The sequence below is a fragment of the Anser brachyrhynchus genome (assembly GCF_964034855.1).
Source record: "Anser brachyrhynchus genome assembly, chromosome: 1".
NCBI classification, from domain to species: Eukaryota; Metazoa; Chordata; class Aves; order Anseriformes; family Anatidae; genus Anser; species Anser brachyrhynchus.
The window spans coordinates 48878963-48901356 of NC_137694.1; the positions used below are offsets into that span (position 1 = coordinate 48878963).

Sequence of the window (22394 nt, forward strand, 5' to 3'; positions counted from 1 at the left end):
AAAACTCCATATTTAGGTAATGGGAGGCAGTGTGGTTTCTGGGAGGAGGGGGAAGGGAGGGCAGGAAATCAGTCTCAAGTGGGACTGATTCCAAACACTGACCACTTTTATCCTGACTGCAATTTTGCCTTGACCTTTCCTGACTAATGCAAAATGAGACTGGCTACGTGGAGAGTTTTTTTGCAGTGTTTATACTGTAAGAGTCATGCTGACTCAAACAGAACCGGGCTTGTGCTCTTCCACTGAGCCACATAATAGATCCTTTGAGAGGAGCGGTGGATGTAGCGTGGAAGGTCATTGACTCTCAGTCTCTGTACATGCCAAGAGGATGCAGACGAATGGTGGTGTGAGTTCACACTGCTCAAAAACACCTGATCACAAGACATAACAGGGCAGCTCAAAAACAGACAGAAGCAGCAAGGTTCTGGGACTTCCTACAGAAAGCCATAGGGACACGTGCAAACACACACATGCTTCACCTACCACAGCTTCCCTCCCTCCCCTCCCCTCCCTCCCCTCCCCTCCCCTTCCTCCTTTCCTAAAAGAGTTTATTTACAAAATTTAACAATTTTATTTGATCTCTTTAGGGCTACAATAGGTTTATGGACTCTGTTTTACCTCTGCCTTTGGCTGGCCCTCTGTGGGCTTTTGAATCCCTTCTCCAAAATGCATAGAGGTATAGTAACCATAATTATTAGAACTGCTGGAGATGCTGGGCCATCCCATCTGTGTGAATGATTTAGTAGTCACACCTGTGACAGTGACTAAGATCAAGACAACAATAAGTGCTTTGAGCCTTGTCCTAGCTGGAGCTGTCAGGCCCTGTTACTGCACAATCAGCGGCAGGAAGGAGACCGAATACCAAAGTTACACACCCACTGCAGGTAGTCTGTTTGCCTACAGGTCACAATTACTTTCCCGTAATGACTCAGCTCTAGCAGCCCCAGACAGCAGGGATTTTACTCATCTCCCACTTCACTTTCAACACTGCAGGAGGCAGGATAAATCAGTCGGCCATCACGGTGAGATTGTTTTCACCTGACATTAGTCATCTGAAAATTGGAGATCAGTGTAAGCAAGTCATCCAGGCTCTTTTTGTCCTGCAACTGCCTCGATTCACCACAGGTCCCTTAGGCTTCAGGATGGCATGAATCAGTCTAGCCCCTCTTCATTTCCCCATGGGGAGCAGAGGGAGCTGAGATGGCAAGAGTTTACAAGAGTTTACAAGATGTCTAAAATTCTGAGATCTCGTTAGGGGATGTAAAGATGGCTCTACCCCACTTTGCTCTTCTCTGGTGTCTGTCAGTTACTATGTGGGTGCTGTTCCTTTTGTCTTCAAAATCCTCACTTCTGGGGAGAGCTTGCACTGTGAGAGAGGACAATGCCTACAACTTGGCTGTGCTTCTTTAACAGCTGTAAGGTCAGTAAGGCTATTCACATGCATTAGGTTAGATGTATAGTACATTGGGTATGTGACTTGTTAGTGTTAATCTGCATCTGTTTCTTTTTATTGCTGACTGGGGACATATTTGTACAAAGAATGGCCATTTCAGCAAAGTCTACACGCTCCCTAAATTCAGATCTGAAGTCCTGCCAAGCATCTGTGGATGGAAAGAAGTCAGTATTGTGAATCGCTTGTCCCTTCCTCTCATTGTCGTTTGTATTAAATTAGTGATATTACTGTTGTCTGTAATGCCTAGGGGCTGCTAATTAGATTTAGGGTCTCATTCTGCTAGGTCCTGTGCAGGCAAATAAGTTGTTACTGGGTCTGCCATAGGGAGCTTCCAGTTTTGCAAGTCTGCCACCCAAATACACTCAAAAGTTCCTTTTTTTTTTTTTTTTTTTCCTTGGGGAAAGGCACAGGATGGAGGAATGTCAAGGTGGATTTGGTTTGCTATTTGTAGCATGATGAAGAGCAAGTGGTCATGTTACAGTGGTCAGAGCTGAGGAGAGTGAGCTAAGTTCTATGAAACTGCTGGCTGCTTATTTTTGCACTGTATCTACCTGGTAAGGGCATACCTTCCCCTGGCAGGCTGGGAGCTCCTGCAAGCCCAGAATAAAGGGCTGTACCCTCCATCTGGCAGAATTCACCCAGCCCACCCATGGACGTCTTCTGCCATGATCCGTATGCTCTCTGAGAAAGCAGGAAGGGACACGCTCTTGTGATAAAGGTCAGCCGCCTAATCTGCTAAAACCAAAATGATAACATTAAATGATGCAACATATTTTAAAGTAGAGAATGAAAATAATAAGTTAATTCAGCAGCAGTACTGTTACTGTTCCTGCCACCAGTTTATTTTGGAAGCAGGTGTCTCAACTGGACCCAAAAGAAGATTTTAAAAAGTGTTGCACTTATTAATTTTGGGAATGCACTGTTCAGTGATAATTCTCTCATCTTCCATTTATCACAAACATTTCAATTTCTAGGAATGAAGTTTTTGTTTGTTTGTTTATCCCCCCCTTTAGAATGCATTGCAGTGTAATGCATGAAGTCTGTTATATGATCCATTATTTTATCACAAATATGTCAAAGACCTAAAGCAGTATATTATCTCTCCTTTTAAATACAAAATCTGAAGCCTGCATTTGAGAAGGTGCATGACGTATAATTTCCCTAACTTTAAAAAAATTGTTTTCTCATTGTCATTTCTGCAAGCCCAAATGAAAATGTTCCTTCCCTAAGATGTCTTCATCCTCTCCCCCTTTTTGCGTGCATGCACTTTGTGCTGTTCTTCCCTGGTGTACTCACCGGACTAGGACAGTTACTGATTCTGACATTGATACTGACCTAGAAAAGTATTCACTCCAAGCTGTTCCCGGAAATAAAACACTTCTATATTGAAAAGATAATGTAGATTTTGCAAACAAATGTAGACAAGAGAGGACAGATAAGGTTTTAGGCCTGCCAGTTTGACAGCATCCCTTTGACGTGCCAAGCCTTTCTAGCTGCAAATGGATTTCCACTCCAGCTCTGTGCGGAGCAGAGCTGGGAGGCTGAGCAGCACAGAGCGATTGCCAGGCTGGCACAAATGTTAGGTGTCGCTTTTTACCCGCTCTATGAACCTGCAACTATTCCTGTGAAATGGAAACCGAAGATTTCAGCCCTCATGGTGTACACAGCAAGCTTGAACTCTCTCTGAACTTGGCTTGTGTTGAAGTCTGGAATAGTTCAAAGAATAGATGAATTGATAAAGGGGAAAACTGTATAGCTTCATGTTCTGGGTAACAGTGCCTGTATTGCTGTGCTGGTACAGCCAGATTGGAAAGCTGTTACAGCCTGAAAGAAAGCTTACACACATGATTTGGGTTTTTCCTGAGGCTCTACTGGTTAAAGTTATTGCTACCTTGCTGGTACTACAGGCCAGATAACCAGACATATCGTAAAATCAAAAAGAAAAACAAAACAAAACAAAACACTATCAATTAAGGTAGCAAGAACCACGATTCAAGAAGTCATGGTATTATTTTTTTTCTTTCTTTCTTTTTATTTTTTTTTCTTCTATCAGTTTCTGGCAAGAGCTGTGGAAAGAAGGAGACTGATAGATGCCTGTGTTTGCTCCCACTGGAAACAAATGGCTCTTCTGATAATGTTATCTCTGGGACTGACCTTAAACTGCCAAGTTCACTTCATTTAACATATCTGCTGGGTTAACAGCCGGTTGGAGCATGATCCCAGGATGTGCCAGGTGCCTGGGACAGTCTGTTGACGTCAGTGCTGGGGGGATGACTCTGTGTCCTGAATGTGTGCAGGGAGAACAGCTCCAGTGTTTATCCAGAACTTGTCCACTGGCAGCATCAGTGGGAATGGCAGCTAAGTCTCTCTGAGGGTACGTTCAACTCCAGCAAGGAGATTAACCTTCCAAAGACCCCTCTCTCAAATTAGACTTTAGCTTTTCTCTCTCCTTGTGCTGGCCTTGTCAGAGGAAGTTCTGTGGGGGTGATCAGTGGGGCAGAGCTGAAGCCTGTTGGAGACTCCTGCTCCCTTTCCTCTGTAAAGCCCTTTAATACATTACAGTGATGTTTCTTGGGAAGAAAAGACAAACAAAGAAATAAATGTGTATGTTTTGGCGAGGCAAATCAGGGAAGGATAAGCACTTTCTATCTGCTATTTTTTTTGCCATGTGCATAAATATTCATAATTGAAAACTGCATCTATGAGCTGTTACATGCTCAAATAATTTTCTATAAATACTTTTTATATTTATATTTATTGCATATTATATGCAATAAAGCAGCATATGTAGGAAGTTTTTCTTTGAAGAGTTGCGTGCCTTCCGTTCTCATTTCCATCAAATATTCCTCAGTTGTGCAAAGGAAACTGACAGTCTTTCTGGATCAGGATTATTCACTTCATTTTAAGGGGTACATCAGTTCCACTTGCCCAGACACTGCCTCAAAATTCACAGCCAATAACCAGTCAGAAAGGAGCATTCATTACGAAGTAAGTAGTAATATAGTGACATGAATTCTGAAGTTTAAAATTATATATTTTATTTCATTAAATGAAAGCTTTTTGGCAATTTTCTTTACATCAGTATTCTTGCTCCTGTGAGGGTCTAATTTTCTGATGCGGGGTGGGGGTGGGGTGCAACTCTGTCTGTTCAGAACGGGAGGAAGTGAAGAGTTATTGCAAAAAAAATATTGAAAGCGCAATATCTCCACACCAGTTTCTATTTTGGATACTGGTTGTACAGCATACAGGGCATCACGGAAAACAACTTCTCTATTTTTTCAGCACTATGGCAAAATGAAATCCTGGCATGAACTTCAGGGTTGTGATGACCTCTTACGTCTAGATTTGCCTTACCTACTCTCAGCCATGTAAAAGCCAGGTATTTGGGCTCAGCTAGCCTTCTGTAGCCTATGAGGAGAGTGCAGCCCCAGAGGGCAATTCATCCACCCTTCCTCCAAAAGCAAGCTTGGGAGGGGGGCAATCCTCCTCTGGAGGTACACATCTCTCCTTCATGGTCGTTAGGAGGCTTAGATGACTAGCTTCAGTTAGACACCTACCTTTCCAATGACTGTCATTACATGAGACAAAACTGATGCTGATCTAGGTGCGGGGGGAGCGCAAAGGCTATGGCTGTGCCCTGCGCTGCCCATGAGCCTGGAAGTGTAAGAAGAAGGGAGTTTGAGTCTAGACTGATTGCAACAGGGCGGCCTTCGTGCAAAGAAACCTGTGACTTTCCTCTTGGTACAATTTTATGGTACCTCTGTTGCCAAACCAAACAAATTAAAGGCCACAGTCTGTACACGAAAAATGTAACTGTATAAATGCAACAGAGATAAGAAATAAGCTTCAGATCAGAACTAAAGACAAGGCTGAATATATTAAGGTCATATTGCAGTAGATTTGTTATGTGTATTTTTGTTATGTGTCTTGGAAGTTTTATCAAATGCTGATAGGCCATATTGTTAGAGCTGATCTCAGAAGTGATGTAGGTCAAATGGATATTGCACATTCAGTAAAACTTCATCGGCGTGGTCTACCTCGCAGTAAAAGAACAGTCTTTATTCACTTCTGTAGAAACAGAATCATGTCCTGCTCAATCTTGAAAAAGTGAAATGTAAAGAGATGGGTTTCTCCAATCACTCTGGTAATTGTGATGTTGGCATTCGGAACCCAATGCAGGCAGGGGAGTCCACAGGAGTTTCACTATTGACTGTAATGGTGAGTGGCTGGGATTCTTGTTTGAGCCTTTCTCAGCGCACAGTAACCCCTGCCACGGGAAACCACTTTGTTTGGCTGTATTTTAACCCCCTGCTGGTAAACAGTAGTTTGAAATACCACCAGAAATGGCAATTGTTGGCAATGTCAGTGCTTCGGTGAGATGAAGGGGAGTGGCTAAACATTTGTTTGACTGAAAACATGATAGCATCCTTCCACAGAAATGTATTAAGCCGAATGGCGTAGACAAATGACCAATTCACACCTCCTGCCACTTTTTGTGATGAACAACCTAACTCAAACATGGTTGGGAGAGAAAGGCGGAGGGAGAAGTGAGAATGAGAACAGTCTCTGAATCAATATCTGTTTTTTAAGGATATTTCTGAGAACTGTTGTTTTGGGAGTTATTCATTTCTCTGATTTATTCATTTTCCTCCACCTGGAAAAAAGAAAAAAATAAAGGTATTGTAAGCATCAGTGGGAGGGTGAATAGCAGGACAGCTCTTGCTGGACTCCACTGCATTTGCCCCTGCCTCCCCCAGCTGGAGAATCCAACAGCTGTCTTCATAAATACTGTCACTCAGGATTTGAATAGTTTTACATAATCTGGTCTGGAGTGGGGAATCCAAGCTTTTTACTGGTCAAGTGGCAGGTGGGGAATTTAAGCTTCTATAATAGAGCCACAATTGCTGCTCCCACAGGGATTTTCTTTTACTGTCTATTGTTTTATTATAAGCTCCAAAGTAAAGACCCCAGGATTAAAGTGGGGGCTGGGGGAGATATACTCTGAAGGTCGGAGTGCGAAGATGGAGTGGAAATCTGGGTCTATCCTGCTGATGCTGCACTGGCCCAGATGGGTGGCCTGCGTGCCCTGTTTGTGACCCCTGTGCTGAGGAGGAGAAGTGTTTATAGTGCTGGGTCACCAGCTGACATGAGAAAAGGAGAAGCAGCTATTTTAGTTATGGGACTTTGGTTTTAATTCTCGCTCTGTCTCTGTCTCAATATCAAAATACATGCCTGGCTCTTCATCTTTTCCCTGCTCTGACCACGGCTTATGCCTCTGCCACCACGGCGTCACTGGAGGGATGGCCATTCCCAGGCAGCCCAGAGGCCCTGCTAGCGCAACCCCTCATGGTCCCACAGCTCACCCACCCCCACTGAGGGCCTGGCACAAATCAGATGGCAGCATCTGAGGGAAATCACAACTGGGGAGATGTAGATCTAAGACAACATCAAAGGAAGTGCGAAGTACATTGCTTTATAATCACACAGGTGCAGTACAGTGTGGGTTTTTCAGAATAATAGCTTGCTGCTGCTGTGTAAAGCATGCCAGCCTTGAGCAAACACGGTAAACTAAACAGTGCTGGGATTAAAGAGAAAAGTACATATTGCCTTGCTCACGCTTAACTGGCCATCCCTGTTGTTTGCACTGGCTGTGACGTCAGCCTTCAGGTGGGGGCATGTTTGCATGTTAGAGCTCATGGAGCCGGGCTGCAAGGGGCCTGCCCTCCGGCCTCCTCCTTCCTCCGTGGCACTGGTTCCAGCCAGCGTGCCCAGGCCAGCCTGCCCCACGCCAAGGCCCCACGCCAAGGCCCCACGCCAAGGCCAGCAGGGTGATGAACTGCCTCTACACAAAGCAGACTTTCATTCACTGGGAACAGGTGCAAAGTGTCCTTTTGTGTGAACAGCTGGGAAAGCTGTAACCCTTCCCCTGCCTGCGCTTTGCGTTGGTGCAGGCTCACGCTGCAGGAGGAAAAGGGTCAGAAGATTTCAAGCAATGTTTTCTACGCCCACCCACTTGCCTTGGAAAAACTGCCTTTGACTCGTATCACCAAACAGCTTGCTTTTTATTTCTTTTTTCTTTTTTTTTTTTTCTTTGTCTTCACTGTGTACAGAGCTGCTCCACAATAAAAGCTGATTTTAAATGCCTCGCTACACAAAGTAATTTTCAGAAGCTTACCTTTGCCTTGCAAAGGAGCTGCATACACGTTCTGGCATCTGCTGCTGGGAGTCAGTCAATGGCTTTGAGGTTGGTCTTTGGCTATGTCCTCCACTGGACTCTGGAGTTCAGTGGAGAGTACTAGTTACTCTTTTCTTGCCCTAATGGTGAGAGACATTGGTAATGAAGTCCTCACTCCTGTCAAGCATGCAACTACATACTTAAGACACGTAGCAATAGTTCAGTGAATTCAAATTAAGTTGTAGGCTGGCCATTATCACAGGAACAAAAGGAAATAGGCACCCAAGATCCCATGCATCTCAGTGGGGAGGATGATTTAGTAATAGTAATATAGTTAAAACCCAAAGCAGACCATTATGTTTCTTTGGTAAAAACCTTTCTCTTATATTAGATTCAATGCAAGAACATTTTTATCAGATTCTTTGCATTTAAAAAAACTGTGATATATTTTTATTTCCATAAAAAGGAAATAAGGAAGAATAATGCCAAGGTGATGCCAAGCACATAAAAAATGAATGCAAAATGACCTAAGCTAGTGGGACAAGTTAAGGAATTTAGTAGCAGAGCAGCCAGTAAATTACTGGTTTTGAAAAAGCATATTATTTTGTGGGTAACCATCTATAACAATTTTCCTTGATAGTTATAAATTGGCTATATGTATTCAGCGGGAATTTCATAGCATCTTTAAAATCTAAAAGATCCTCTAAGTTAGCTGAAATGACATATTGAAAGCCAATGTAAGTGCCAAGCAATTGGTTATATGACAGAAATTTAAAATTAATAGACTTTGGTAAGCCAAGAGAATTATCGACTGCTCTCATTCTTGCAGTGCTTTTTCTTACAAAATACTCTGCCTTGTACATAACAGGAAGACAGATACATGTGTCAGCATAATATCTCACATCAGCCTGGGAAATCATTGACATCAAAAAGATGGTTATTAAAATTGGTGTATTTCTGGTGGTATATCAGAGTCAGAAGCAAACAGTGACAGCAATTGGGGAGATAGTATTTGCATTATTGATCTGTTTTTATCATGCTTGGACAATGTGGGGGGCTTTGAAATTTTTACTGCGTAAGGAGCATGTTTCACAAATGCCTATTGTTTTTGGTTGGTCAAGGCTGTCTCGAATGAAATCCTTCTGAGAACATGGGGAATTTTGATGAATTCAACTGAACTAATTACTGCATGTTCTCTCTTGGTACCTGCTGAATCATACTTTCCATAACTTTATACAACCAACCATGGATTAAATTCTGTCTTCAGGTTAGATCAGTGTTTTTGTCATCTTCTCCTCTCCCTTCTCACTCAACTTCAGCATTTGCCCTTCAACTTTTCTAACACATTGGAAGTAGGAAAAATTTGGTGGGTTGTGCTGGGTGACACATGCACGGGAGGAGGAATGCAGCTGGATTTGTTATGTTTGTAAGTTGTTCCCTGTTCCCTGGCATGAAAAATTAGGCTGGATGGAAGTGCTCTGTGGATGAGGGGATTGAGTGCAGCTGTTTTCAGATCACACCAAGTTGGGTGGGAGTGTCAATCTGCTTGAGAGTAGGAAGGTTCTATGGAGGGATCTGGATCAGCTGGGCTGATGGACTGAGATGAACTGTATGAGGCTCAACAAGGCTAAGTGCCTGCACTTGGGGCATAACAACCCCACAGGTATGGGCCCTGGGGGTATTGGTTGGTAGTTGGCTGAATATGAGCCAGCAGTGTGCTCAGGTGGGCAAGAAGGTCAACAGCATCCTGGCTTGTATCAGAAATAGTGTGGCCAGCAGGACTAGGGAAGTGATTGTCCCCCTGTACTTGGCTCTGGTGAGGCCTCAAATATTGTGTCCAGTTTTGGGCCTCTCACTACAAGAAGAACATTGAGGTGCTGGAGCATGTCCAAAGAAAGGCAACAAAACTGTGAAGGGTCTGGAGAACAAGTTTTATGAGCAGTGATTGAGGGAACTGAGGTTTTTTAGTCTAGAGAAAAGGAGGCTCAAGGAAGACCTTACTGCTCTCTACGATTACCTTAAAGGACATTGTAGAGAGGTGGGTATTGGTCTCTTCTCCCAAGCACCAAGTGATAAGACAAGAGGAAAAGGCCTCAAGTTGTGTCAAGGGAAGTTTAGGTTGGATATTAGGAAAAAATTCTTCACTGAAAGGGTTGTGAAGCATTGGAATAGGCTGCCCAGGGAAGTGGTTGAGTCACCATTCCTGGAGGTATTCAGAAGATGTGTAGATGTGGTGCTTAGGGACATGGTTTAGTGGTAGACTTGGCAGTACTAGGTTAATGGTTGTACTTGAATGATCTTAGAGGTCTTTTCCAACCTAAGTGATTCTATAATTCTATGTTAGGTCTCCAGTAGTAAGGTGTAAAACAAAGAGGTAGTACATACAGAAAATGAAGAAAGCACTGTACTAGAGGTACAGATACCAGTAGTATCTATTACACAGATGTACTAGATACCTTAAAAGAGACCCTGATTTCTACCTCTTTTGGAAAGAGACCAACCCCCACATTAGTTCTGGAAAACCTTTAGTGTGCCTTAGTGAGACAACTGGCTAGCCTAGAGAACTGTAATCCCATTAATCCCCCAGAGGCTATAAAACCCCAGCTCCTGCAGAGTAGGGTGGAATGAAATGCAACTTTGCAGAGTGAAGCTCTCCAAGGAGCTGTGTGTATGGATGCTGATCCAGAGAACTGCTGACTGACCCTGAAAGATTTTCACACTGAAACAAAATCTGTTTTATGTTTCAAATCCTGATTTTAAAGAGGCAGTTCATGTGTGACTTTTCAGCAATTTCAATGGGCATGAGGAAAGTAGGGAAACCTCACAGAACTATATGAACAGTACAAGAACTATATGTACAGTATTAGGAAAAATAGAATCAGTTCAGTGTAATATATAATTTGCATAACATAACTTACCCCAGGCCAAATGAAACTTGGTAGTTACTGTTTTAAAGTATTGTGATCTGAGGGCCTCTGAGTGACTGTAAAACAACGCAAAATCTGTCTGTTCCTGTGAAGGTTTCTGCTTTCTTTGTGTTGGTCTTCACTGAAATCAAAGAGAATACAGAAAGAAAGAAAAAAAAAAAAAGGAAATGTATTTTACAAATTAATAGACACAATAACTAGAGGAACTAGTGGAGAACTAGATAGACCCTGCGGCTATCCTTAACTATTTTATACTGGACTTGTCTTCAAGTTATTTGGGATTTTGTTACTGCTTTTTGGATATTTGAGCAGGCAACTTTAAGCATCAAAGGAGAATCACTCAAATTGGAAATGTGAAGCTAAACGTTGTTTTCTATTGATCTCCAGTACAGTGGTGTGTACACCACGGCTTAAGGTGGGAGAACCCTTAGCAATGTGATGTGAACTTCTTGTTTGTGAAGAATGAAGCCAACATTAGATTTGGTAAATTACATGTCACTTGTCATATGTTGAGGGCTTTTCTTCCCACAAAACTGAACTAGAATGTAGGGATGGGTAACCCTCAGCTCGAGTCTTGTCAGTGTGCAGGAGGCACCCGTGAACGAAGATTAGCTGGCATGCTAATATCATAGAATCATAGAATCACAGAACGGTTTGGATTGGCTTTCTGGGCTGCAAGCATGCATTCACAGCTCATGTTGAGTTTCTCATCAACCACCACCCCCAGGTCCTTCTCCCCAGGGCTGCTCTCAATCCATTCTCTGCCCAATCTGTATTTGTGCTTGGGATTGCCCCAACCCAAGTGCAGTACTTTGCACTTGGCCTTGTTGAACTTCATGAGGTTCACACAGACCCACCTCTAAAGCCTGTCCAAGTCCGTCTGCATGGCATCTCTTCCCTCCAACATGCCAACCACACCAAACAGCTTGGTGTCGTGAGCAAACTTGCTGAGGGCGCACACAATTTCACTGTCTATGTCACCGACAAAAACGTTAAACTGTGCTGATCCCAATACTGACCCCTGAGGAACACCACCTGGATATTGAGCCATCGAGTGCAACCATTTGAGTGTGACCATCCAGCCAATTCCTTACCCACGGAGTGGTCCATCTGACAAATCCATGTCTCTCCAATTTAGAGACAAAGATATCATGTGGGAATATTAGCTGCTGCAGGAATATTATGACTTAAAAAATCCCCATCCCTAAAATATCAGTGCAAAGAGGAAACCATATAGGTGTAATGTTTTCTATCAGAATCATATTTTTATTAGTAGAGCCTGTAACACTGTAGGAGGTGACTTGATTAGATGAGCAAAAAAGCTGGAGCAGATGCTCCATTTTGAAATGAAAAATGGAGTATGAGATGCCTGCATGTGGAAAACTAAAAATGTATCAAATCAGCTGCCTTAGGAAGCTCTCAGTCAAAATGCAAGTGGAAAGCTAACCACTGCAGCTGTTGTCTTGGTTATGAAAGTAAAATCAATAAGACATCAGGGAGGTTAGGAGCATCAGGTAGGATCCAAGATCAATGAGCATGAGAGGCAGACCTTGAAGCCCTGACATGAATCAGGGTTTTTAAGAATGGCAGGCTCCCCTCTCCACTAGGGGAAAACAAGTCTTCAAGAGGGGTTGAGATCCACAGGCTTTGTCACCATTGGAAAAAGTTCAGAAGTCTGGAAAGCTGCATATGAAAACCACCAAAAGCCCGAAGATCCCCGAGGCAGTCCTATCATGAGGTTCACAGATGCTCAGTGGCCAGTCAAGTGTCATCACAACACAACCCTGCGTGCACTTGCCAGAAGGCTGTGAATCCACAGCCTTATGAAACATCTTTTGATTTTGGTGTATTGGCATTTTCTCATGACAATTTTTTCACCTTAAAATGTTCAGCCAGATCTATGATCTCCGTGGTGTACACTGCCTACCTCAGACAGCATTTCACTGAATATCTGTTATGCATTGCAAAAGTAAATGTGGGTAGAAGTTCACCCCAAAGTGATGAAGTCAGTTCCAAGGGGAAGAAAGTTACAATGGGAAACTTGTAAGAGGGCACAATTGGTTATAATTGTTTCAGACACATCCAGGATTTATGACCAGGGGGTTAAAGCTGTCCTAAACTCACTGGCTGCAGTCTATCCTATCCACCTCCTAAAATACTTACAACTTCCCCATTCACTCACACTCTGTGTGTTGCACTGCTTCACGTTTGTCACCAGAAACTCCTGTCCCTCAGGGTGTTTCTGTCTGCAGTCCTTGTGCTCTCTCTGATTTAGTGTAAGTGAATTGATAGAAATAATAGTTCAGCTCTGTAAATGTGGTCTGGAAAGCCCCATACTTCCTTCTTTCCTGCAAGTCAATCATCACAGTGATCATGTGGGTTCACTGGGGATGTTGTACAATGCATGAGTCACCGGCGGGAATTTTCTATCAGATGTATAGGAGCGATGCAAACCAGGGGCTTTTACTCTTCCCTTGCACACTAAATTGCAAAATATTAGAAATCCGTTCCTTTTACAGGAATTACAACACTAAATTTATTTATTTTGGTCTGAAAGTAAAACGAGAAGCATATTGAGGAATCTATTAGGCATCTAGCAGCTGAAGAGATGGGAAGTAGCCTTGCTAAAAGTTAATTTCTGAAACACTGCTCCTTCCAAAGAGGAACTGATTCTTATTTTCTAAGTACAATAATAGCAGCAACGACAAATCTGAACATAGAGAGAAAGACCTGAAGAGGTTGTTTATAATTGGTTTTGTACTAAAAATTTGTCAAGACAATTTACTAGAAAGCAAGCAAACAAGACTGAATTTTTCCAGTTGTACCAAAAAACATTCTGGAATAGAGAGCCCCAGAAAGAAACTGGGAGGTGTCTAAGATAAGACTGAGAGAACAGAGCAGAGGTATTTTGTTTCATTACTATTCCAGTGGTAAAACATTTAAACTCTGTGTTTACTTCCCATTTACAAACCTGGAGTAATGTTAACACCTTGCTTTGTGAAAACCTCCAAGATTCAAACACTTCAAGGACTAGATTATTAGTATCATTAATAACTAAAAAATAAAATAAAACAATAATTGTAATAGTAATAATAAGGAATAAAAATAATAAGGAATATTGTGTCAGTAGTTTTAAATTTAACTATACTTATTTTTAAATATTTCAATCTTCCCTCTAGTCACATGAGAAAGAATATGTCTAGGAAACATTTACTTTGAAGTTTAATATTTCTATGTGTTCTTATGTTTTGTGTTGAATTTAAATTTGAATTTGTTAATTTAAAAATAAATATTTAAATGTAAGTAGAGAATTCTTGTAATAATTTTCATTTTAAATACTAAATTACATAGGCTTCCAACATTAATACTGTTTAAGATTTTTTTTTTTGATAGGAAACATAGTTTTGGAAAATGAGCAATAGGAAACGCCTGTATGTGCGTATACGTGTGTACATGTGTCTTTGTACAGGTTATATATGCACTCAAACTTGAAACGTCTACCAAAAAAAAAAAATAATACCGATGGCTATTGCTGAAATCCTGTTTTGTGTAATGACCAGTGATGACTTAATAAATTCAGATAGTGGCTTCTCAGCCCTAGGTCTGCACAACTACAAGCTGCCACAGCCCTTCAGCTCTGTGAAGCTGTTAAATATTATAGCTGAAGTTTATAATAAATCTATAGCTAAGGTTGCACATTTCTGCATATTTATGTTTCTTAGAGCTTTTTGTTATCTTGAAGAACAGTGAAATATTGGGGCTGAAATTTACTAGGTTTCTGGAGTAACTATATGATGTAACAACTGCTCATGGTGCTCAAAGAACAAACTGTCTTCTCACAAAAATCTGTGTATAAATGAAGGCTGCTAAATTCCAAGGAAGGAAAATAGTTTGGGTGTTACTTTTTGATAGATCTATATGGAAGACATTTAAAGGGACTATTTTGGCGAAGCATGAAACAGTAGTGAGACATAAGTCTTCCTGGGAAGAATGTTTGTCTACTTGGGACTTTGATGACTTGGCAAAACACTAGCTGATGACATGCAGGGAAGCATCTTGTATTAGCAGAGAATGGCAGGAAGATAAGCTAGTAAGTCTTTTAGACGCTGCATTCTGGACTCTCCCTTTCCTCCCATACAAGTAGAAAGGAAATTAAAAAGAAAAAGGTGATACTGAAAATATGAGAACATATTCCTCTGTGACACTCCCATTACTTCCTAATATGATCTCAGCAGGAAGTTCTGCAGCAATAGCTTTTCTAGTTAGATTATTGATAAAAAGTGGAGGTGCTAAAAGAATAAGAAAGAAATAAATTATTAAGTTTGAAGAAAGAAATAAGTTTCAGTGGAAGTGTGGAGTAGACTGAGGTACTGAATAAAGATTCTAGCTGCTTTTTTTTTTTTTGTTAAATCAAACTTCTTCAGCTCATGCTGACATTATTTAGATTTCTAACATAGCTATAGGACATTGAATAGATACTAAATTAAATACAGTGAGTAGAAGTGTTATTTAGGCATAGCTGGGTGCACATTTGAACTGAATTTTGCTAGCAATCTTTGGCAAATTTCTAGTGTGCTATTCTGTGAGGAGTTCCTTCTTGTGGGATACTTGATCAGATGCAGCAGCCTATCTGTCAGGTGTCACCCTGGCAACAGAGGTCTTGAAATGATTTGTCCTAATGGAAGTTACTTCTGAATATAATTACTATGAATATAATTTTATCATTGAGATACTTTCTATTTCATCACTTCATATTGTTTTCCAGTTTCTCTTACTTTCCTGTGAGGGTAATCTAATTCTCATTTAACCTCAAAAAATGAGGTGAAGACCAGGGCACTCAGCTGTGGACTTGACAACTCTTATTATGTGGTTAGTAGATAGATGTATTTAGCTTGTATCTACTCAGAGAGACAGTTGCATGGCTATATCCCCTGTTACAATGATGAGACTCTCACTGTGCACAGGGAATTGGATGAGTTTTTTTTTTTTTTCTTTCTATTTTTGAATATCCCTGCAAACTTTCTCATGGTGAAATTCAATCAGATGGCAATTTCATACCCTATCTTCTTCTCAGGCTATGAATAATCTTGGAAACAAAAATTCTGAAAAGTAAACACAATTTTGTCGATACACCACAATCCTATTCTTAGGCCATAATTAAAGAAATCTCTGAGCTGGTGTTTATAACTTGATGAGACTTCAATAAAGCAAATGTTGGTGGGATGAGTTTTGGAGAGGGGTGAGAGAGCAGTCTGTGTGCTCTTCTGTCAGACAGCTATTAAATGATTACTGCAAATAAGTTCAAAGCAGAATTTTCCTGTATTCTGAAAGCACCACTTCGTACACTTTCAATGACCATATTTTCATATTACCTTATTTATACAGCATGGCAATTTTGTTTTCATGTTGATGGAGACTGATAGAAAATGGCAGAACAGGGAAATAATAACTTCCCATAGGCTGTTGCTGCTTTTCCTGGAATAGGAATACATGGTCTGGGAAAGAAACTGCATTTAAACAAAACTAGTTCGGATAGGGAGCAAGCATGAGTCATGCCATTTCGTTTTAAACAAATCATTGAGTATCCCATTCTGTTTTGTAGATTGAACTAAGCTGCTGAAGAAAAGATCTCTTTTTTTTTTTTTCCTGCAGTCATAGTCCTTTTAAATGGATGTAACCTCTCAACTGCCCACAGGCACTTCAGCGTGCCAACATCTCCTTTCCTTACACAAGCTCTTGCATATGTTTGAATGACTGCATGACTAGTTACGTCAGTAAACTTGGGCAGGAATATCTTTGCTGGGAAGGAAAATCCTTGGGAATGAAAAAATGCCAGCTAATTCCATGTGGCTGAGCTTGATATGGTTATGGAAAAAAAAATATGTTTAAATGGTTGTTTAAACAAAACAATCAAACACTTCTCATTTATACAAGAGTGACTCTTCTAAGTACCATCTCTACTAGTATCAGGGAGAAAGAAGTCTTTCCCAGAATATTCAGAAGAATCATCTGTCTTTAAAGATTAACAGCTCTAATTTGTGCTTGGTCTTTGGGGCTTTTTGTTTCTTTCTGGTACTGAGATGCTAAGCAGTCTAGTAAAATAATTAAATATCTTTATTGAATAGCTGCACTGTGGTTGGTCTCAGCATAACTTAGCAACTAATGAAGGCCTTTAAAGTTCAGTACAGCCCTCAGCCTGTTACCACAGGAAGAAATTTAAGACACTAGAAAGAGTATTCGCCTGGAAGCAGGACACTATTGTGTGAGCAACTGCTCTCTCTCACACACACTTAATTCCTCTGCTTTTTCTTTCTGTGTTTACTTATTCCCTCAGCCCAATATACTGGCCCAAGGGTAGCTGTCTGTCTAATAACTTATTCAGCAGTCTTCTGAAAAAGAAGCTACCCGTGAGTCATTTCACACTCCCCAGGCCCTCTATAAGGAAAACATGAAAGCCCAATCATGCATGCAAACTGTTTTCTTTCCATTAAAGTAATTGGTATATCTCTTGTGAGGATATATGCCACACGACTTGGCTGTATATTGCCAGGCAGCGCTTACTGTGAAGAGCGGTGTGCCTGTGCAGTCAGCCTCTGCAGCAGGCGCCACACAGACCTGCTGTGACAGCGCTGACTGTCACCCCATCACACTTGGAAGTGCACAGCTTCATGATAGACGAGAGATGTTTGCCTTGCTACTGCCCACTGCTTCTAGACAATCTTAGGCCTGTTGGCAATCCTTTTACCACCCAGTCTCACAAGAATCCTTTTTTTCACTTCAGCCTTTATCTGGTTTTCAACAAAGCAAGCAAAGATCCCCCCCAGCCCCTGGTTTCTAAACCTTCCAATGCATTGCCAGCAAAGCTCTTGGTGATTATAGAAAATGAAGCAAAGCTGCTGTGTACAGATAAAAAAGAAGACTCTCTGAGTCCTTACTACCTGAGTTCATGAAGAAGCTGAACAAATAATAGTTTTCAGGTTAGAGCAAACATAATAATTCATGTATTGCTGCAAGGTGGATTTTCAGTAACTTAAGTAGCACTTGTCTTCTTGATCTTGTTTTTCATTTCATTTCCACAAGCACATCCTGGAACACAAGACCCTGCTGGTGCAGGCAACTGTGTCATGTAATCCCTTTCGTAGAGTGATCTAACTCTTCTCAAAGTCAGGTGGGTTGCTTTTCCCCACTGTTCTCATTAGAAGGCTGTTCAGGAATTTCAGTCCTCTAATAGATAGAAAGATGCTAATTTCAAGTCAAAAATTTACTTGTGACTATCCTTTGCAATTAGCTCTTATACCACATTGTCCTTTAACTTAAACATCTTCTTCTCTCATGCAGTAATGCACTCTGGGATATACTAAATAAACTGATCTGTTCACAGCACTCATTTTCACAGGCTAAACAAGACTCTCGAATGACAAACTTTCCAATCCCCAACTTTTCTGGTAATCCTCTTTCTTTTCCAGTCTCAATTCACCTCTATCAAACATGTGAGACCGGAACAACACACAGCACCCCACAGGTGGGTTCACCAGTGCCCTGTACACCTCTGTTAACAGTGATAACTGACCTGCTCCACCTTAGATAATTTTGCCTGATGCTTGTTACAGCTGCATTTGCCTTCTTACAGCCAAAAGACAGTGATGGTATCTGATGGTATCTGAGCAAGTGGTGATGTCTCTACACCAAAATCACAGCTTCTACTGCTGAATTTCTTTCAATTTGCAGCAACTCATTCCTCCAAGTCACCCAGAATTTATGTATCAACATTCTTCCTATTTTTCCAACACTGCTCAGCTTCATGTTGTCAGGGAAATTTTCTAGCCCGTCTCTAGTTTCTCTGACAATACAATGAAAAATTTTGCTTAAAGCATAATTATTTAAGAATGGGTATCTATCCGTTCTCTCTCTCTCTCTCTTTTTTTTTTTTTTTTAACATAAATGTTGTCTTTATTTAGCACATACCTAAGTAGACTTGTATTCCCATATCTTTAACAGAAACATACTAACGAGATGGTCAGAGACCAAACTTTTTCTTCACACTTGGATATGGCTGGCATTAAAGAATACATTAGATCAAAGTTGTATTTTTCTTCCATCTGGTTTTGGTGATCAGTTTTCTACTTTAATAATTTTTTTTTTTTCCACTGACTGATATTTGCTTGCTGCGATAGCAAGTCCCTGATAATTACATTATCCCACTGGGCTTGTTTAGCACAGAAGAAGGGAAAAGTGGTTTTCATAAGGTGGAATTGTTGTCTTCAGTTGTTGTCGCCTATAGTAAGCACTGAAGAGGGTTTACAAAACTAGCAATGGGGGTAAAATGAGAAAAAAAAAAAGGCAGATGCAGGGGCTTATTTGCAAATTTCTGAAAGTGATCTGCAGTTAGGAACTTGCAGACAGCTATAGGCCATGCAACTGCCCTCTCTAATCTTCTGCAACTGGTGTTGAATCTTGTGGCTCCCCAGCTTGAATAACATTTTCTTGAGAATTACCTCTGTTGTAGAATCCTGAGTAAATGTCAGGTTCTCCTTTTCTGTCTTCTTAGGGAATTCCCTTTCTTTTCCCATTTCTTTTTGGTTTCAAGTCTGAACTGAAAGAGTTATTTTTTAATGTGCCCAAGAGATATGTTTGAGTAAAGATGACTTTCAAAGCTGGGATTTTCCCTTTCTCACCCTCAATAAAACCATAGCATTTCCAGTGTTAAATGACGTAAGAGGTATGCCCCATTTGGGGAACTGATAGATCCCAACACTACCAAAATCCAAAGTACATGCCTCTGAAATGAAGGCTTGTTTCTTCTTCTCTTAAAAGTACCTGCCCATCTTTAGTAAAGGGTGGACCCTGCCAGAGAGAGTTCAATTATAACATGAAGAGTGCACTGACTTAAGTCGTATGTCACTGGTGGGATTAGATTCACTGGAAGAAAGGACCTGAAACTTGTGTTCTTTCCCTGATTTTATTAATCTGCAGATAAGAAAAAGTGAAACACTGTGTTGCAGCAGGATCAAAGTTTATGATTGCACATCCATTCCGAAGGAAGACTTTCAAAAAGAAAAAAGAAAAAAGTCTTAAAATTCTGTCACAAGGCAAAGTTCAAAGCAAATTAGAACTGTTACAAAATAGTATGGTCTAATTCAGAGGAGGAATGTGTACATGGGCAATATATTCATCCCAAAGGAGTTACAGAGAAAGTGGTATCATAGCTGTAGTTCAGTCCTCTAACCGGATTTTGGAAAGCAAACACACCAGGCTAAGAATCTTTGTTGCTACTAAAGAAGTGAAGCAGGTTTCTACCCTTCCCCATCCCTTCATCTGGAGGGGATGTGTTTAATGTCACATGAGGCCAAAACACGGTGAATGGGGTGCCAGATACATGACAGTGTAGCCGTAGCTCATTGTCACACATTGTGCCCTGTTCTGCCCTAAATATCCCAACATAAGAAGGAAGAGCATACAGGGAAAACAAGAGTAGATTGTCTCCATCACCTATGCTCATGCAAGAGTACCACAGGCTGTGTTTCCAACATAGGATTCACGTTTTCCTGCCCCATGTGCGGAAAGGGGTTTGGGGAGCATAAAAGGAGACCAAGTGTACCTAGTCCTGTGGATCCTTGTGGTAACTGAAAACACTGACAAAGAGATTTATTTTTGTAACTGAGTCAGGATGTAGAACTTTTATCCACATAAGTTTTGTATAACTAAAGCAGAAAATTAATCACAATGCAAGCATATGATTGAGAAAAAAATACCTATATCGTTGTCTGATATAGGGTATTCTATCATTACTGTATGTATTTATGGGATTTTTATAATCCTTATCATGGTAATGACTGCAGACCTAAATGTGTTCTGTACTGGCCAATGTACCTGTATATCGCAGCTTCTTTTCAACAGCCCATCATGCTTATTGGAGAGTTTCATTGCCTAAGGGGTTGCAGTATTCTTTAATAAAATATGTGAGCTGAAGCTTGGGTGCTTCTTGTAACTATCCTGCAGAGACAGCTTGGCTATTAATTTCACCAGATGCCCAGTACACAGGCTGAGGGGAAAGAGAAGAGTGGTGAAAGGTACTGAGTCCAGACTTATGCAGAAGGTAGCTGCTAGTTTTTCCACTAACCTTGGAAGAATCCCCCATCTGACCTGAATTGAAAGCGATACTGTATTTGCTGCCACCAACAATTTTGCTGGGATGGCAATGATCAAAGGCTCTCAGTGTTGCCATTATCAACCAAGTGAAAGAAGCAATGTTTGCAGCAGCACTGGCACACGGTCTCTCTATCTTAACTAAGATCAACTTTAAATCACTCAATGAAAAAGAACGTACAAACTGTCACGGGCACCACAGTACAGAGTGACTTCACGCAGCTTGCTAAGGGGTTCTGGCTGCATTTTAACAGAAAGTCTTAACAGGATGCAGGATGTGGCTTCTTTCTTTGACAAGCATATCTAGAAAAAAGTAACCTTTGATTACCCATAGTCTGTGCACATGTGCGTATTTATACACAAACAAGCACCAGTAGAGGAAACCACACTGTTCTCAGTTTTGCAGATCAGCTGTTTGACTTCATTGTGTACCTATCTACCCAGTAATCTGAGATCACATAGCAACATAAGTGTTACTGGGCCAAAAATAGTCCTGCCTTCAGCAAACTTTTCTCATACTTACCCCTGAGCAAAAGCATGTGTAGGAAATGGTGTCTGTCAGATAACAACAGCCAATTGTCAGAAAATGGGTGAATGCATGATTAGCTTTCATTAGAGCTATATGCAGTTAACAAGTCAATTGCTCATATGCATACAGACTTTATACAGTGTATGGTCTCCATTATACGCTATTTAAATATTTCAGTAGTTCTTAAGGTGGTTAACAGAGTTATTTATGATAGGAACTACCTTACAGTGAAAAACAATTCAACTTTTATTTTCCATCATCACATTCTTTGCTGGGTTTTGTCCCTATAGAATTTCAAGGAAATGAAACTGTAATAAAAAAACAGTTTGCGAGATTATGTTGAGAGCAGCATGTTTCTGGCCTGTAATCTGTATTATGTTGTTTTGCCTAGAATGCATAATGCAGTTTTGCAGTGTTTGTATGTATATGTATGCAATATATATATACACACACATATACAAGTGTGTGCCATCTGGGGGACTTATAAAACAAATAGCAAAGCTTCCACTGAACTCAATGGATTCTGAAGTCCTGACTTCCAGGACTACTGCAGCATCACTTACTACTATCTCCAAGTGTAAAATGCACAGAAAGTACCCGTGGTACGTATATGCATGATGGTGTAATTTTAATTTGTCTCAAAGATAATGCAAATTAGTATATACTAAAAGTCGAAATACAGTTGATAGATCTAAACTTGTAACTTGTTATAATTTTACACTCTGGTATAACTGATCTACAATATATCAGCTGAAACATTCTCCTGTTAGTTCCCTGAAATAGAACATATATCCCTGAAATTAATTTCTTCTTAATAAATACCCAGACACATTTTTTTGCAGGACTTCAGTGAAATTCACCATTCAAACAAGGAAATCCCCTAGCAGAAGAAAGCTTTTGACAGGGATAGGAAAAGATTGCAGATTTTTCAAAATGTGGATATGTGTATGGAAATATTGGGAGAAGACTTGATAGCTCATTGTAAAAGGAGTGCAAAAGTCCCATGAGTAGTACCCTTTACGATTATCAGAGTCAAGGCAGAAGAATCTTTATTTACTCACATTTACTCATTGTGCCTGTAATACGTGGGAAGAAATCAATGCACTGTACAAAGATATATGAAAGTGAGCAATCTGAATTTCAGTTCAAACAAAATTTTCCATG

At 40.7% G+C, this 22394-nt stretch overlaps 2 long non-coding RNA genes across 2 annotated transcripts in view; both read left to right on the forward strand.

Annotated features, from left to right (window-relative positions):
* The window catches only part of LOC308187527, a 175008-nt gene that overhangs the window by 87864 nt on the left and 64750 nt on the right, over positions 1 to 22394 (forward strand). The gene's annotated exons all lie outside the window — the stretch shown is intronic.
* LOC308187528 lies at positions 1061 to 4362 on the forward strand. Its single transcript, XR_013944765.1, has 3 exons — positions 1061 to 1420; positions 2033 to 2171; positions 3507 to 4362. It is a non-coding gene; the product is annotated as an uncharacterized lncRNA (long non-coding RNA).